The following is a 14,187-nucleotide window of genomic DNA, read 5'->3' as shown; positions in this document are numbered from 1 at the left end:
CACCCCCTCCCTTTCCCCCCAGCAGCCTAACAACAGAACAATGGGAAGGTAACCAGATAGCAGCTCCCTAACACAAGATAACGGCTAGGCACCTATTCTCCAGCATTTTATATTTTCAACATTCTTTGTAAAGACAAACTCCATTTCCACTTTAAGTTTGATTTATTTATTGGGTTACAGAACAGTATTTCTGTGTTTACTATGGAATGTGCAGATCTTCTATGCAAATTAACAGGGTTTCAATAGGACATGTTCCATCTCCCTCTTCCCCAAATTGTCTGTGCTCCCAGAACCCCCCCCCCCTCAATAAACCACCCAATTCCTCTTCAAATAAATGGCAGGGAAGGTTTAATGATGACTAAGGCATAGAAATTGGACTAATCCAAAACAAAACTGGACACAAACAATTTTAACAGGACCTCAGATATATAAATTATCATTGTTTGCAATATTCACATGCCATAATAATGGGATGGGTTGTAGGAGGGAGGAAAAAAACAAATCTTTGTTGAAATAACGAGGATGCAAATCACTATACCTCTTGCAACAAAGAGATTAATATACTGAAACAGAACAGGAAAATAAATCTGTGGGTTTTACTCTCTCTCTCAAAAGGCTGGAGTGGACAAAATCTGCAGAAAAAATATACATTTATTTTCTGCATGACTGTATGTTTCAGGGCAGAAAGAAATCCTTCAGATGCTTCTTTTCCAACTTGCAAAGAAAGACAAAATTGCTGTGGTCGACTCTTCACTCTGTTACAGAATTTCATATTTATCCACCAGGAAGGATGTTTCAGTAGAATATCTTACTGGACTGTTTCCATCCACCTGGTTTACATTGGTCACCTGTAAAAAAAGATCGGAAGGTCATTTCAGTGGTCTGCAATAATGTATTACAATATAATATATTGTGTGTATTTACCGTAATGCATTAAGCAAAAGCTTATTATGTAAAAAGCAATAGGTTCACTTTACAATAAACAAGATTAATAAAATATATTAGAGCAGACATTTGCATTGAATACATTAAAAGGCATGGAGCAAGTAGAGAGACAACAACTTTTATGCACTTACATGTAGGCTACAGTAGTTCTTTTTGGACACAAAAGAGACGGTGACAGGGAAGAAGTCATTTGGGTGTCCAGCGATGCTGAACTCCAGGCTCCCCGTCTTGTTCTTGGAATCTATAACTGGCAGTGTCCACTCAAGTGTATTTCGCCTACTGTCATGGTGATAATCTCCATCTATATCTCCTATTACTGGAGATCCTACTCCAGCACTGATGGAAATAAAATAAAATGACAGCGGTGTTAACAAAAAAAAAATTGCACCCAAAGTACAAGTATCAATTTACAATAAAGGCAGCTAAACACACTTAAATAAGTGCCAAACTTATATGCAGTAGGTCACTCAACTGCATTCAAATTTTAGTCTCGTTCGCACTCGTAGAGGCACATTTATCAAAGGTCGAATTTTACAAACTCCCATAAATTCGACCAATCAAAATTTATTTTAAAAAAAATCGAATTTTTCAAACTCGCATGAATTAAATTGACCAAAAAACTCAAATCTAATTCAATTTGAATCTAAAAAAAACCCTCAATTTGAGTTTTTTCTCCAAATTGTTCCCTGGACGTCTTAACCAGAAATGCAGCAGGTTTTAGGTGGTGAATTGTCAAATTCGAGTTTTTAAAATGCCATAGTATGATAAATCTCAAAAATCGAATTCAAATTTTTTTAAAAAAACTAAAATCGAATTTGAATAACTCCTTAGATGAATGACAGTTTTGACCATAAAAAAAATTTGGCAAATTTGAATTCTCAATTCAAGCCTTCAGAAATCTCCCCCTTACTATCATAGCCCCTAGAGAAAGAATGCTACTCCCTTGGGAACTATATATGCAGAGCTTTACCTTCATTTCTACAATATTGATAAAGGTGATACAACAAATATAATGGAAATTCGAATTAACAATTCGAACCGTAATAAATCAGCCCCTAAGCATACAACAAAAAATACAAAACCAATAAAAAAGGTTTGGGGGCCCTGCCCAAAATAGTTTACAATCTACTATTTACAACATCATCTAGAAGTGGAAAGGTTTTAGAAAAAAACTGCCAACTTGCCTTGCCAGGCAGTACCAGATGGACCAGACCAAAAGCAGAACACAAGCTCAAAGTCTCTAAGATCTCCAGAATTTCATCAAAGGACCTACAGGTAGCTCTCATCAATACCGTTATCAAAGTGAATGAATCTACAATTACAAAGAGGCTCCAAAATCCATGCTCCATATTTACATTTATAGTGGGCAATACAGTTAGGTCCATAAATCTTTGGACAGACAACTTTTTTTTCTAATTTTGGTTCTGTACATTACCACAATGAATTTTAAATGAAACAACTCAGATGCAGTTGAACTACTGACTTTCGGCTTTAATTGAATGGTTGAACAAAAGGATTGCATAAAAAATGTGAGGAACTAGTCTTTTTTTTAACACAATCACTTCATTTCAGGGGCTCAAAAGTAATTGGACAAATTAAAAAACTGAAAATAAAATGTTCATTTCTAATACTTGGTTGAAAACCCTTTTCTGGCAATGACAGGCCGATGTCTTGAACTCATGGACATCACCAGATTCTGGGTTTGCTCCTTTTTAATGCTCTGCCAGGCCTTTACTGTAGCAGCTTTCAGTTGTTTTTTAGATGTTTTTTTTTTAGCAAAGTCCAATCTAGCCTTTCTATTCTTGATGCTTAGGAGTGGCTTGCACCTTGCAGTGCACCCTCTGTATTTACTTTCACGCAGTCTTCTCTTTATGGTTGACTTGGATATCGATACGCCTACCTCCTGGAGAGTGTTGTTCACTTGTTTGGCTGTTGTGAAATGGTTTCTCTTCACCATGGAAATGATTCTGCGATCATCCACCACTGTTGTCTTCTGTGGAAGTCCAGGTCTTTTTGCATTCCTGAGCTCACCAGTGATTTCTTTGTTTCTCGGGATGAACCAAACTGATTTTGCCACTCCTAATATTGTAGCAATTTCTCGGATGGGTTTTTTCTGTTTTTGCAGCAGGGACCAGTAACATCAAAAAAATTTTTTCAAAAATTCGTTAGTATACAACGAAAAAATAACACCGAGACAAATTAAAGTTTAAGTTTTCTTTATTAAGAAATAACTTACATAAACTCCACTTCCTGTCCTCTTCAGAAAAGGCGACCATCCATTCTGCAGCGCTTGACTTCTCCTCCCTGGCTATTCACTGACAGCGTGTCCTCTGCAGCCATCTCATTCTCCAGCTCTTCTTCATCCTCCCAGGAGCAGCAGTAGGAATGCAATGCCGGCGGGCTCCATTGGATTCACGAGGGGTGCGGGAAAGTAGAGGAGGGCAGTGCGTCCATTCCTGCCTTGAAGAACCGGTGCCGATACCGCAGGGTGTGTGTTCAGCGTGGTATATTAGCATGGAGTCCAGAAGCAGCCAGGAGAGGGGCCACATGAAGGGGCATGGAGCACTGAGCAGCTAACTCCGGGTTCGTCGCAACAGAGCCACCTGGTCGGTTATGTGCAGATCTGGGAAGAAAGGGATGTTCCTGGCCCACAGCGCTGAACAGTAACCGGCCGGCAGCTCGCAGATGTCCACAGCGCTGAACAGTAACTGGTTCTTCAAGGCAGGAATGGACGCACTGCCCTCCTCTACTTTCCTGCACCCCTTGTGAATCCAATGGGGAGCCTGCCGTCATTGCATTCCTACTGCTGCTGCTAGTGGGAGGCTTTGCTATTTTAAACTTTAATTTGTCTTGGTGTTATTTTTTCGTTGTATACTAACGAATTTTTGAAATTTTTTTTTTGATGTTACTGGTCCTTTAAGAATGGCTTGTTTCACCTGCATGGAGAGCTCCGTTGACTGCATGTTGTCTGTTCACAACAAAATCTTCCAAGTACAAGTACCCCCCTCATATCAACTACAGGGCTTTTACCTGCTTCATTGATAATGACATAACAAAGGAATTGCCCACACCTGCCCATAAAATAGCCTTTGAGTCAATTGTCCAATTACCTTTGAGCCCCTGAAATGAAGTGATTACATTTTAATGCAATCTTTTTGTTCAACCTCTGCAGTTCAACTGCATCTGAGTTGTTTTATTTAAAATTCATTGTGGTAATGTACAGAACCAAAATTAGAAAAAAAGTTGTCTGTCCAAAGATTTATGGACCTAACTGTATACTGACAATGGTAATATGTAGCATCCATAGAATATAACTAGGGGGAGATTCTTCCAAGCTATAAATAGGAGTCGTAGCTAAATACTGAATACAGAACATCCTTATACTTGGACCTTCAGGAAAAACACACACTATGAATAGGTTGCCTGCAAAAAGGAGAGAATGAGATTGTTGCTATATCCAAAATGTTGTGCCTTGTTTGCATCACTTACGGTAGAGAAATGGTAATGACAACGTCATTCAGCTCCAGCCTTTCTTCTTGAAGCTCATATTCTATGTTAACATCACAGCCATTCCCACTTTCTGATGGCCAACAGTTAACTAAGGTAAGAAAAAGACATTTGTACACATATTAAAATGTTCTGTTAGCAATTTTATTTCATCCTTTTTACAAACAGTCAAGGGATTTTCTGGCCCCCCGGTGTAGTTCTATGCTAGATGGTAACCTTTCATCAATTGATAAATACGATTCCTAAATCTCATAGGCTCCGCCATTACCACGCTAAGGTTTGATGTATTGTAAATTTGAAAACAGGCCGCAATTGTTCCGCAGACTTTGGACCTGCCTGGTGTATTTGTTTCAGAAAGACAATTGTAGTTTATATAAACAAACTGCTGTGTAGACATCGGGCAGTCATTCAAGCCCAGGATACACAGTAGATAAATTCTGAAGAATCCCATTGTATACTACAGAGCTTATCAGCTATGAGTTCTGTGCCTTTTCTCCCTTTTCAGCTTTGAATGGCTGCCCCTGTGGCTACACAGCAGCTTGCAGCTTTCTGTATCTAACAACTCAGTTTTACCAGTGCAGGGCAACAGTACATCATTGTCATTCCTTTAAAACATTTTAATTTTTGGTGTTCCTGTTCCTTTAATAAAAACATATAAGTGTCAATAAGTGAAGGAGAAAAGACTAGTACAGAAGATTTGGTATATAAAATATAGTATTTTAATTCATTATTTCAGGCTCAAGTCAGTATTGCTTGAAACAATTAGCTATTTTTCACTTTACCTGGTTTTCATTCTTATCTCATATGCTGTGTGTGGCGATCTTTTAAATAAGGCTTGTCCATATATTAATGTGTAATATCAACTTTAATATGGATTTGTGCGTCCTGTTTGTAACCAAGTTAACTCAGTACTTACTGGTGAGGGGAATAAAAGACTCCTCTGTGCTCTGTAGTCTCCACTTCCAAACGCCCACATCACTATTCACGGGGAAGGATTTTTCTGGGTTTTTCAGCCCAATTACCGAATCCAAAGTGAAAAGTTTTTAGTCTACATTAGGATGAGTCTGAGACAAGAAAACAAAATAATATATGGCATCCATTGATAATCAGACTGAATGTTTATAAAAAGATTTCACTTAATTTTTCAGCCTTACCACCACTGTACCACTGTAAATGAGTGTACAAAGCATGGTATACAAAGACATTGTTAAAAAGGTCTACTTGTTTGTGTATTTAAAATTAATATTAATCCATTTTAGTGATAATGGATACAGATGATTCCTTACCTGCAGCTGTACTCCTTTTTTATCTTCATTATCAATGTGGACACGGATCCTGCCAAACTTGTCATCCGACACCCTGAGCATGATAAGTCCATGGACCTCCATATTCTGAAGGCCTCCATCCCGACTGCAGGTAAGGGAGATTTTTTCTTCAACTCTTAAGTGAACACTGTGGATAAAAATAAAGATTTAGTCTAGAAAATGTCAAGGGTTGTTTTTCTACAAAATAAAAAAAAAAAGTATCAGAAATCTGTTCACATTTCACTGAAAAAATATTCCCATGGCCCCGTTGGGAGATGCAAAGCAGACATAGGGATTATAGCATGAAAGGAAAGCGATTTGGCACAAGCTTGTTTTGTTTAACCAACAAATTGTTACAGATATAAAAATGAATATGTAAGTTACCAGTCAGCAAATGGAAAGCTGGTCTGATAAAGGCAGCTTTGAACATAAAAATCTAAAAATGTGTTGTCACTTGTATTCCTTGTAAATGAGTGCATTATGCCCCCTTCCAACAGATATGAATGCTAAAGAAGTTTTGATTGTTTTTCCTTTTCTAACCTTTCTTCCACTCAAATGTCAAGAGAACAAATATAGGGTTCTTCACATTTAACTAAACATAAAAGCAAGAATTAACTTTTCTTATTTAGGTGTATATATACCGCACAAAAAATACTGGTTAAAACAGATTGAAGCCTGTTTTACCACAACTGAAAATATCAGACTGTCATTGTAAATTCTCAACACTCAACACTGACCTCTCCATGTTCACAGGGGGAGCAAGCACTTTGGCCACTTCTGACGGTCTCTTGCCAGATGAAGGGGTGACGATAGTTTCTCCTTCAGATTTCAGTTTGTCCACAAAATGATCCACCTCCTTTCCTTTTGCGCCAAGTTTCAGGGCTTTGCCAGAACCAGAAGGCCTACAGGTGGCAAGAAAATAAGCTTCATCTACACTTAAACACTTTTTGATAACCATAATTCTACACTTCCCACTAAATAATAATAATAATATGCAGTTAAATGAGAACGAAAGGCTAAAACTAAGTAATCTTTATCAGAAAGGTCTACTTTATATAAATAAACTAGTAAACCCTCAACATAATGTTGCTCTGAGTCCTCTATCAAAAGAAACACAGCATTTCTTTCCTTCTATTGTGTATACATGGGCTTCTGTATCAGAATTCCTGTTTTCAGTTTAAACCTTCAGGGCTAGGACTTGAGCATGCTCAGTTTGCTCCTCTCTCCCTCCTCCCCTCTCTGCTGTGATCTGAGCCCAGAGCTATGAGTGAGCAGGGAGAGACTCGGGCAGGAAGTGATGTCACACCAAGCTAATATGGCAGCTGCTTTCCTAAACAAACAGAGTTTCTAGAGCTGTTTACTCGGGTATGGTAAAGAATTCTGCAGAATAAATAGTTTTATAGCTTGCATTATTGTGGCTAATCTATTGGCAATAAACTGCTTCGGTAGATTTGCTTCTATTTTAATCTGGTTTGCAGTTACATTTCTTAAATGTATTCTCCCTTGTATACCTTGATGGAACAGGAGCACTCTTTGTTTTCTCTGGTTCAATAATAGTCTCTGAAATCAGCGACACTGCATTGTTGGACATGGAGGAGCCACCTGAACTTCCAAATCCTCCAAATCCAGGGGCCTTCTTTCCCTGCCGCTCTGCATCCCTTCTGGCCTGCTGAAGCTCCTTGGCCTTACGTCTCATCTCTGCCTTGGCTTCTCTTTCCTGTGTCTGTAAAGAATGTAGAAAGAAAATTACATAAACACAAATCAGAAACTTTTTTTTTTTTTAAATGTTTTGGGGAAAGCATTCGGATTTAACTATTTTGCACACATGCAAGTTTAATGTGGACAATACCTTTAAAAATAATATTATATACGTATTTACATATATGGTGGGAGTGCCCCAAGGCAGTCCGTTTCTGGATACGAATATACACGATGATTACAAATGTGACAGGACTTTCACTAAAAAAGGATCCAGGGGAAGCATTGATCAACAAGCGAATCCCAGGAATTAACAAATTCACCAGGAAATTAATAATGCATATTTTCTCTGCCTCCAAACAGGTCATTGCAGCAGCCTGGAAGTCTCCCATCTTGGACTTTCCTGAGGTTAAACGGAGGCTGGATAATGTTCTCATTCTGGAGAAACTAACTAGCTACACAAATGGTGCGCAGAAATCTTTCCACAAAGTCTGGTCCCCCTGGTTATCATACCGAAATATCTCTTTAACCTAAATGCTCTTAGTTGTCCTCCCACTCTGACTTAAGGGATACCCTAAATTTTCTTGACCCAATGCTGAACCTGTAAGTGCAGAAATGACGACAGTACTCGCAAGTGTTGAAGGCAAATGTTTGTTTGGTTTATCTGTTTCCTTTTGATCATTTCTTTTTTTCATTTTCATTCTTCCTTTTTCTTTTCTTTTTTGTATAATTTCCTTGCCTGCTACTTAGGCTACTCTATTACACAACTCAGGAATGTATTTTATGTACCAATGCGACACAATACTGCTGCAGCCTGGGAATTGTCCAGTGCCTGCAGATTCTGAGTTTTACTATGTACCCATTTTTGCTATATGCTGATCTTTGAAAATAAAAATGTTAAATACAAAAAAATAAAAATAATATATAAATATATATGATTATTATTAAATGTGAATGGGGGGGCACTAATTCTGATCGATAGCCATGTGCTATGTATCCAGGTCTGTTCAGAAATTGGGCTGATGCACTACATTGACTAAAGCAATGCATCAGCAGGTGAGGAAGTGAAGACATGCAGCTCCTCTTCACTTTCTGCTGTTCTGATCTGTTTGCCCCATGAGCTGAGTGAACAGGCAGAGAATGCATACCAGCCTTAAAAGAAAAGGCTAAAATGAAGTAAGAAAGGTCTATATAAATACACCAGTCAACCCACAAAGTAATGCTGCTCTGAGTCCTCTGTCAAAAAAGCACAGCATTTCTTTCCTCTATTGTGTACACATGGGCTTCTGTATCAGACTTCCTGTTTTCAGCATAAACCTCCAGGGCTAGGACTTGAGCATGCTCAGTTTGCTCCTCTCTCCCTCTCTGCTGTAATCTGAGCCCAGAGCTATGAGCAAGCAGGAAGAGACTCAGGCAGGAAGTGATGTCACACCAAACTGATATGGCAGCTGCTATCCTAAACAAACAGAGAGCTTCAAGAGCTGTTTACTCAGGTATGGTAAAGCAATCTGCAGAATAAATATAGTGTTATAGCTTGCATTATTGTTGCTAATCTATTGGCAATAAACTGCTTTGGTGGCTTTCCTTCTCCTTTAAGTTAAACAGGAGCTAAAAGAGGTGATTTTGGGTGCTTCTCTGCTGACCAAAAAATGCGTCAGAAAGGTGCACTGCATTAAGGTTCTGATAAAAATCCCAATAGTAATTATTTTGACATCCCACAAACGTATTGATAAAAGTGCAGAGGGTTCAGAATACCCTTGGTAAAATATAAGAACTCAAATTCTCTAAACTAATCGATGGTACCAATCAAGGTCAATAGAAACGAAGGTTAGGAAAAAGTGCCTGTGGCTATATAGTTACTTCCATAACTTTCTTTAATGGATCATTAAATATCCATTACTACAGCTAATTAAAGGACAAACCAGTTATACACTGAAAAGAAACAAGAGCTAAGATCAGAAAGTGTAACAAGATTCAGACTGGTTCTTAAGTTACAGTTTAAGGAGAACATTCTCCATAAGTATGATATGCCATACCTCCTGCATAAGTCCTTATTGTGGCTTCTCATAAAACAAAGAATAACTTACAAACTCGTCCTCATGAACTTCATATGGCAGTGTCCCTCACTGTAACCTACAGCATTTAATATCCCACCTATTTGTGTCTGTAAGTTACCCTTCCATTTAGATTGTAAGTTATATGGGGCAGGGACCTCCATCCTCTTGTCTGACACTAAGCTCTAAATCTTTATTGTACATGTAGCCTTACCTCTCTGACTGCCCGGAACACCTTTTCCTCATGTGAGTCCATCTCTGTGAAAGTTCTTATTTGAGCCAAATTCACATTCTCTCTGTATCCAAGAGCTACAATCTCATCAAATGCAAAGATCAGGTCAAAGCAGTGGTCTGAAATCTCGGTCTCTTCCAGAGCTCTGCAGTACTCCGGAATCTAGATTAGGAGCATACAACAACATATATTATGAAATATGCATGGATCATCTATATATTAAAAAATTACCACCCTTGTCGAGCTGGCAAATTGTAAGGACCAAAGGTTAATTTACATTATGAGCAAACCTACACTATGCTACACTATATCCATTCCAAAACATATTAATACATTTTGAAATATAGAGTATGGAGGCTCAGTTACCATTTATAGTCATCGGGGGAGAAGACATTTAGCTTTATATATTAGTATTATAACATATCTATCTATCTAGATAGATAGATAGATATGTTCTAATACTAGTATATAAAGCTAAATGTCTTCTCCCCCGATGACTGGTATTTATGGGAACAGAGAATCTCTGTAACATGTATTCAACATTGAAAAGCATCTCAAGGTTTACAATATATGATGTTATGTGTGTGTGTATATATAGATATATATATATATATATATATATATATATATATATATATATATACATACACATATACACACACACATACATAACATCATATATTGTAAACCTTGAGATGCTTATCAATGTTGAATACATGTTACAGAGATTCTCTGTTCCCATAAATACCAGTCATGTATACATAGCGTGCTTGTGCTATGTCATCATTTACTTTAAGTGTACACTCCTGAAGTGTGTCAGCTTGTAGAAAGGGGACTGGGGAGAGACAGAGCAGATAAGCATACATCATTGAGTGTGGAAGGAGCTGAAGTAGTCACCACACATTTTCACACAGGATTGCAACCAAGACAAAATAAGGAATTTAAAAAAAAACCAAAAACCCTTTAAGGTTAGATTTATTATGGTTTGACTTGTAAATTCGAATTTAAATTCAAACTCGAATTCGAGATTTATCGTACCTTGACCTTGGGAACAACTCAAATTCGATAGTACGCCACCTAAAACCTGGCGAGTTCATGTAGTGGTCAATGGCAGAGGTCCAGTGACCCATTTGAAGATGTTAATAGTCTTCCTGATATTCAAATTTTTTTTTTTTGGAGAAAAAAAACCCCTCTATTCGAGTTTAGTCAAATTCAATTTCGGGTCAGTAATATTCTCTTGAGTTTTTTCTTAAATAAGATACTATTCAAGTTTCGAGGTCATTTGAGTTCATTCAAGGTAAAGAAAAACTCTATAACTAGACCTTTGATAAATATGCTCCTTAATGTCCTTCCATTTTGAATCTTATGGTCTGGCCACACGGGCCCATTCGGGGAAATTAGTCGCCAGGGTGACAAATCCCCTCTTCTTCGCGGCGATTAATCTCCCGGATCTGCCTTCCACCGGCTAAAATAAAAATCGCCTGGAGGCAGATATTCGGAGCACTTTGTGCGAAGTTGTCCGAAGTTTCCTCGTGAGGCAATTACGGGCGACTTCACAAAACGAAGCGCTCCGAGTGCCTACCCCCAGGTGATTTTCATTTTAGCCGGCAGAAGGCAGATCAGGGAAGATTAGTCGCGAAGAAGAGGAGATGTCGCCTGGTGACTAATCTCGACGAATCTGCCCGTGTGGCCAGACCCTTAATTGTACAGGTGTCCGAGCAGAACACTCTGTGTACTTACCACCCTCGAGAACAGTCTGAGTGTTTCAAGGTCCTCCAGGATGTTGCTGTTCTTGGTAGTGATAAGAACCATGTAGAGCTTCTCCATGGGTTGGTAAACATACCGAACACTTTCAGTCTCAACAAACGTATGTTGCTTTCCTGTGTTCAGAAGCTTTGGAAAAGCGGCCAAAAGTCCTTCGATACGTGTGCGGGTCATCTCAACAAATTGCCTCGATACAATGGCCTTACCAGCCTTGGTGCACACTGCTGCCGCCAGCAACACCTGAGTAAAGGTGGCCATACACGGGCCGATAAAAGCTGCCGACAGACCGAGTCGGCAGCTTATTGGCCCGTGTATGGGGGCCCCCGACGGGCTTCCCCGATCGAGATCTGGCCGAAAGTCGGCCAGATCTCGATCGGATGGGGTTAAAAATCCCGTCGGATCGCGGCCACATCTGTTCGTTGATGCGGTCCCGCGATCCGACCGCCCGTTTGCGAACGTGAAGGATCCGATCGTTGGGCCGTAGGGCCCACGATCGGATCAGCCCGATATTGCCCACCTCAAGGTGGGCATATCGGAGGGAGATCCGCTCGTTTGGCGACATCGCCAAACGAGCGGATCTATCCGTGTATGGCCACCTTAACAATATAAAAAAGTCAATCCTAGCACTGGAATTTTAAAAGCAGTCATACAGTTAATGAATTTATTTAAAAGCAACAGAAGAAAAACTATTATCCGCACCTTTGCCGTTGTTAACATTTCTACACATACTCTGCCTCAGGGCAGATGCTAAAAGATTATGGGTTTGTAGGTCTCCTGCTTTTCAGTTTATATTAAAAAAAAAGTGTCATCTATGCATGTAATCAATGGGTGCCCAGAGATATGTGAGCATTGAAACGGAAAAGCTAAACTAAATTCTTCATACTGGTGGCTCAGAAGACTGCTGCTTTGTGAGTCAAAGTAAACTTAAAAGACAAAGTAACACCCAATCTCCTGGAGATGTTTGTTTTGCACTGCAGTCTGCCTGTCACAGTTCTGTGCATGTTCAATATGGTGTTTGTCCTTCAGTAAAAACACCATAGTAAAATCAAGAATGATGACAAACAGGGGCATCTATTGCGGTTTCATCAAAAGTCAGTGGAACAAAGGAATGCCCATAGCTGTGGCCCTAAGGCCACGTTTCCCAACCAGTGGCTCACAAGCAACATGTTGTTCACTGACCCCTTGGATATTGTTCCCAGTGGCCTCAAACCAGGTTCTTATTTGTAAATTGTTGGCCTGAAGGCAAACGTTAGTTGCATAAAAACAGGGTACTGTCAAACAAAACCTCCTGTATGCTGCCAGTCCACATAGGTACTACTAATAGCCAATCACAGTCCAAATCTGGCACATCCAGGAATTCTTTACATGCTTGTGTTGCTGTCCAACTTTCTTTACAATTGAATGAGGCTTACGGACACAAAAGGTTGGGTACCCCAGCTCTAAGGTATCCAAACTGCAGTAGTATACTACAATGTAAGTAGTAATTTTGAATAGATGTTTTGGAGACAATTGGGGTTATGTAATAAAAGGCACTAAGTTTGCCCAGGGGCAACAACCCATAGCAACCAATCAGCAGGTAGCATGTACTTGTCACCTGTTTGAATGGAAGAATCTTATTGGTTGTCATGGGTTACTGTACCTGGGCAAACTTAGTGCCTTATATTCTTTTGGGCAGGGGCACACAGGCAGATTCGGGGGGGATTTAGTCACCTGGCGACTAATCGCCTCTTCTGCGGGCAACAATCTCCCTGAACTGCCTTCCCCCTGCTAAAATTAAACAATTACCAAGAAATACACTCCCTCTTTCATTTACTTAAAGGGATACTGTCATGGGAAAAAAATTTTTTTTTTTCAAAATGCATCAGATAATAGTGCTGCTCCAGCAGAATTCTGCACTGAAATCTCTGTTTCAAAAGAGCAAACTGATTTTTTTTTTAATATTTAATTTTGACATCTGACATGGGGCTAGACATTTTGTCAGTTTCCTGGGAGTCCTCAGTCATGTGATTGGTGATCCGATAAACTTCAGTCACTCTTTACTGCAAGTTTGAGTGATATCACCCCCTCCCTTCCCCCCAGCAGCCTAACAAAAGAACAATGGGAAAGTAACCAGATAGCAGCTCCCTAACACAAGATAACAGCTGCCTGGTAGATCCAAAAACAGCACTCAGTAGTAAAAATCCAGGTCCCAGTGTGACACATTCAGTTACATTGAGTATGAGAAACAATAGCCTAGTTCCATAGTGCAGCACAGGCTCTTTCTGAAAGCACATGACCAGGCAAAATGACCTGAGATGCACCTACACACCAATATTACAAGTAAAAAAAATACACTTACTGGTTCAGGAATGACATTTTATACGGTGGAGTGAATTATTTGTAGTGTAAACAGTGTAATTTAGTGAAATAAAAATGACACCATAACATTCATGAAAGAATCCCTTTAATTGGCCTATTTTAAGCACTGAGCTGACTCAATGAAGCATTAAATCGATACACAGATTTGCAGTGGGTACAAAAAAAACATATTTTTGCTTTTAAGAGTTAAAAGAGCAGTAACACCAACAAATGAAAGTGTATTAAATTCATTAAAATATAATGCACTATTGGCCTGCACTGGTAAAACTGGTTTGTTTAATTCAGCAACTCGACTATAGTTTATATAAACAAGCTGCTGTGTAGC

The 14,187-nt window shown here is 39.2% G+C and overlaps 2 long non-coding RNA genes and 1 pseudogene across 2 annotated transcripts in view; 2 read left to right on the top strand and 1 right to left on the bottom strand.

Annotated features, from left to right (window-relative positions):
- LOC121396097 overlaps positions 1–999 on the top strand; it is a 28,634-nt gene extending 27,635 nt beyond the window's left edge. Inside the window, exon 5 of the long non-coding RNA XR_005962816.1 lies at positions 680–999. This is a non-coding gene — a long non-coding RNA (uncharacterized LOC121396097). The remainder of the gene's footprint in view (positions 1–679) is intronic.
- LOC121396093 lies at positions 151–11,777 on the bottom strand (annotated as a pseudogene).
- On the top strand, positions 5,745–8,387 carry LOC121396094. Its single transcript, XR_005962812.1, has 2 exons — positions 5,745–5,868; positions 7,818–8,387. It is a non-coding gene; the product is annotated as an uncharacterized LOC121396094 (long non-coding RNA).
- Positions 11,778–14,187: the final 2,410 nt, after the last annotated feature.

This window comes from Xenopus laevis, chromosome 7S (genome assembly GCF_017654675.1).
Source record: "Xenopus laevis strain J_2021 chromosome 7S, Xenopus_laevis_v10.1, whole genome shotgun sequence".
Lineage (NCBI taxonomy): Eukaryota > Metazoa > Chordata > Amphibia > Anura > Pipidae > Xenopus > Xenopus laevis.
The sequence above is the reverse complement of the archived record's forward strand: the minus strand, read 5'-3'. Positions and strand labels throughout refer to the sequence as shown.